At 41.4% G+C, this 5070-nt stretch overlaps 1 long non-coding RNA gene across 1 annotated transcript; it reads left to right on the plus strand.

Annotated features, from left to right (window-relative positions):
- Positions 1-3798: 3798 nt before the first annotated feature.
- On the plus strand, positions 3799-4846 carry LOC124286760. The gene is made up of 3 exons (XR_006901105.1): positions 3799-3944; positions 4205-4334; positions 4673-4846. It is a non-coding gene; the product is annotated as an uncharacterized LOC124286760 (long non-coding RNA).
- Positions 4847-5070: the final 224 nt, after the last annotated feature.

Below are 5070 nucleotides of genomic sequence, written 5' to 3' on the forward strand. Positions count from 1 at the left end.
ACGAGCGAACGCTTTAATCACTAGGCTACCCCACCGACCCAGTGAAGCATGAATACTCCACTCAGACACAGTATACTGACTCCGAGCCGACCAGTCCTTGTTGTGCCCATTAATGCCGAGATCCAGGCAGGAACCAACAAGTACCATATGTTAACGTCTTTTTGTATGACGCGGTCGGGGATCGAACCCGCGACCTTCTGCTCTCCGGGCGGACGCTCTGACCACTACACCACGGAGGCGGTCACTAAATTTAAAGCACAATGTAAAACATCATACATGACATAGTCTGTAGGTGATCTCTGTTGTGCTAATATCACAATATCATATGCATATAGTATTACACTGACATTTACGCCACCAATTTCAATACCACAGTTCAGATCTTTCAACACAATTACAACTCCAAACACACAAGTATTAGCTTGTCTTCTTTCTGCCACTCCCAGCTCTGACGGTGGATACTTCAGAAAGGTTCCTAACACTTTCTTCAAATTTGCTTCGGATGCATTTCCATCCTGAAATAGGACACATTCTGAAATATTTATATTTAAATACAGGATATATTGTCTTAAATGATTCAAGTATTTGTTTAATCAATCACTTGAAGGGTTCATTTCACTGCTGTAACTTGCCACGTGAACATAGGTAACAAGCATACGAACAACACCCATACAAAATATGCGGAAAAGTGCTTTTATAGTGTAAACAATTTATATTTTTAACTAAAGGAATGGAAGTCTTCTTAAACATTTTCAAAGAAAATCCTCAATTGCAAGTTGATTCTTCAATTAGACTATGAATTAGGATGAATTAGACGATGCTTTACTGTCATATATTATTTGCTATGGCCATGATGAAAACGCTGACAAAGAGCATTTGGTAATTAACATACCAGAGAAGATTGAATACAGTCTTGTATTCTTAAAGAAAACTTGCCGTTTTGCCCATCAACATTCATTCTTGACATCAAACTGTTTGACATTGTCCTGCAAAACAATGGAAGTTTGTTGTTATTCTGTCAGATTTAGTTTTCTTATTTTAAATTAAATAGGTGTTGTACTGATGTTGCAATTTTGCTAACAGGAGTCATAAATTGTAACAAAAGCCATTTTTTACATTAAAGGATGAGAAAACAATGAATATGGGTGGTAATGAAAGAGCATTATCATCTTTCTCTTAAACTTTGTGATGGAGATACTGGCAAACAAGTGAAATGTTAAAATGTTGTTACCTTAGCATTGCTCCTTTCATGTGATCCACAAAATTGATGCCAGTCAATCTTCCATTAAAGATAAATCTTATTTTTCATAATTAAATGTTCCTTTCTAAATTACTTCTTTTGTATGTAACATTGTAACCATTAAGAGATATAAATCATCACATCCCTTCCAAACCAGTGTAAGAATTAAAGTCTGTGGGTGCAGTTTTGTTAATTGGCCCATCAAAGAATCATTAGTGAAGTTACACATTTTGTAAATAAATAAAAGTTCAAATAATTATATACAATTTTACCCTTCACAAAGACGTGCACAAGACATTTTGAAGTGAATTTTTTTGCTTGACCTGAGAAAGATTTCCTTTCGCCATTCTCCATCATTGTTATTTTACCTTCCAATTTCTAAATGTCCATCAAGCATCTGATATGGTATCCTTGAGGGCTAACACTAGAAAAAAAGTACAGTACAAACACAATATACGCACAGTTACACAGGTACGTGTGCGCGCATACACGTACGTATGAACGCACACGCACACACATATCTGTAACCTGTAACTATCCAGGGCCCCGTTTCACAAAGCTCTCGTAAGCCTAAGATCTCGTGACTTTTCTCGTAGCATTCGTACTTCCTAAACTGTAACATTGACTTACGATAGTCGTAGCGCTACGAGAGCTTTGTGAAACGGGGCCCTTTCTGTAACATTGACTTACGATAGTCGTAGCGCTACGAGATCTTTGTGAAACGGGGCCCTATACTGTAACATTGACTTACGATAGTCGTAGCGCTACGAGATCTTTGTGAAACGGGGCCCTATACTGTAACATTGACTTACGATAGTCGTAGCGCTACGAGAGCTTTGTGAAACGGGGCCCTATACTGTAACATTGACTTACGATAGTCGTAGCGTTACGAGAAACGGGGCCCTGGTCTGGGCCAGATAATGACCCGTGAATGACTATCTGGACGACGTTCAGGGAATCCTGTAAACAATACTTAATGTACACTCATACAGTCAATAATATTCCAGGTCCATACATAATGCAGTGGTTCCAAGCTCCTAAGTGTGTATTTAACGTATAAGGCCTTTCCGCTTCAGAACTCTACTATCAATGTGGTTCAATAATTTCGGCTCAGAGCACTCATCAAAACATTCAGTTGATGTTTAACACAGCATTGTCCGCTTGGTGTGGGCGGACAGCGTGACGTGTGAACGATCCTGGACGCTGACCGCTGTGGTCAAACCACCAAGGATGGATATGGATTTGACAAACCAAGGGACAGAAGCACGGCGAACCCACGATCGAACTCAATATTATACAATCCTGCAATGGCAAAGGGACGCAACTCATTACAGTGAATTAGACGACTAACGTTCCCATACTCTCTGCTTGAATAAAACTCGCATATGCCCAGAAAAATAACTAAACCTTTGACTTAGTGAGCGTGAGAGAGCAGGGCTCGATTTAGTGGTTTGTTACTTGCACTGGTGCAACCCAATATTATAAAGTGCAACCTAGTTATTACTCTAACTTGCACCAGGTGCAAGTCAATTTTGAGTGGGTAAACTGCTGAATAAAACATCTAAGTAATTCAATAGCACATTTCTTTCTTTACATATTGCAATAAAAGCAGTGCAACTGGAATTTGGCTGGTGCAACTATGTTTTTATCTTAGGTTGCACCTAGTGCAAGTAGGATAACATCTCTTAAATTGAGCCCTGGATAGGCTTAACTCTTTGAACGGTATTTCAGTTATACTATATATCACGGCGCTTTCAATCTATGGCCTTCGCATAGTGAAAATTATCAAATTCATTGAATTTCGATCCCTCGAGCAAATCTTCCGAGCTTCGACACATACGGAGTGAATCTATTAAGCATTGCTCATGTAGATCCAGACCGGGCCGAGCCTCGTCTTAAAAGATATTCGAGTTGACAAGGGTATTACTGCACTTTCAATTCACGAAGTTGTCACGAAGTCTACATCAAGAATCAGTAGTTACTACTGACACAATATTTTCAAACTGTATTTTGAAATATTTAAATCAACTATTGCTACGTGTTCGTGTGTCAAACCATCATTGTTAAACATTGGATATTCACGTGTACCCGTCTGTAACACGCGGCTGAGCACGCTCCACATGCGCAGGACAAGCAGTTGGGACTGCCACCCGTATAAGCACTATCACCGCCAGCACGTATTTATACACACGTTTGAATATTGATTGTCAGTCTCTTCATAGCGACATCAGCAGTAGCAGGGTGGGGAGCTGACTCTCGGGTGTCCGTTGTATGTCCACCATACCACACATGTGCCAGGTCTAAATGAGAGACACAGGTGCCAGGACTAAATAAGAGATACAGGTACCAGGACTTAATGAGAGACACGTACCAGGACTTAATGAGAGACACAGGTGTCAGGACTAAATGAGAGACACAGACGCCAGGTCTTAATGAGAGACACACGTACCAGGACTTAATGAGAGACACAGGTGCCAGGACTAAATGAGAGACACAGACGCCAGGACTAAATGAGAGACATACGTACCAGGACTTAAGAGAGACACAGGTGTCAGGACTAAATGAGAGACACAGGTACCAGAACTAAATGAGAGACACAGGTGCCAGGATTTAATGAGAGACACAGGTACCAGGTCTAAATGAGAGACACAGGTACCAGGACTTAATGAGAGACACAGGTACCAGGTCTTAATGAGAGACATACGTACCAGGACTTAATGAGAGATATGCGAACCAGGACTTAATGTGAGACACAGGTACCAGGTCTTAATGAGAGACAAACGTACCAGGGCTTAATGAGAGACACAGGTGCCAGGACTAAATCAGAGACACAAGTGCCAGGACTTAATGAGAGACACAGGTACCAGGACTAAATGAGAGACACAGGTGCCAGGTTTTAATGAGAGACCCAGGTACCAGGACTTAATGAGAGATACAGGTACCAAGACTTAATGAGAGACACAGGTACCAGGACTTAATGAGAGACACAGGTGCCAGGTCTTAATGAGAGACACAGGTACCAGGACTAAATGAGAGACACGGGTGCCAGGTCTAAATGAGAGACATACGTACCAGGACTTAATGAAAGACACAGGTACCAGGTCTTATTGAGAGACATACGTACCAGGACTTAATGAGAGACACAGGTACCAGGTCTAAATGAGAGACACAGGTACCAGGTCTTAATGAGAGACATACGTACCAGGACTAAATGAGAGACACAGGTACCAGGTCTAAATGAGAGACCCAGGTACCAGGACTTAATGAGAGACACAGGTACCAGGTCTTAATGAGAGACATACGTACCAGGACTTAATGAGAGATATGCGAACCAGGACTTAATGAGAGACACAGGTACCAGGTCTTAATGAGAGCCATACGTACCAGGGCTTAATGAGAGACACAGGTACCAGAATCTAATGAGAGACACAGGTGCCAGGACTTAATGAGAGACACAGGTACCAGGACTAAATGAGAGACACAGGTACCAGGTCTTAATGAGAGACACAGGTGCCAGGACTTAATGAGAGACACAGGTGCCAGGACTTAATGAGAGACACATGATGTACGTTATAGCATAGATACCAGGAGGTACGTTACAGCATAGGTACCAGGAGGTACGTTATACCATAGGTACCAGGAGGTACGTTATAACATAGGTACCAGGAGGTACGTTATAGCATAGATACCAAGACCTACTCTCTACCAAAGGTACTAGGAGATCCGTTATACCAAAGGTACCAACACTGGTACCAATAACTCGCATATATATTCGGACTTTATTACAGGTGCCAGGAATATACCATATATGTACTGGAAAGCATTACCTT

Source organism: Haliotis rubra, unplaced genomic scaffold (assembly GCF_003918875.1).
Source record: "Haliotis rubra isolate DU_JTF1 unplaced genomic scaffold, ASM391887v1 Scf1101, whole genome shotgun sequence".
Lineage (NCBI taxonomy): Eukaryota > Metazoa > Mollusca > Gastropoda > Lepetellida > Haliotidae > Haliotis > Haliotis rubra.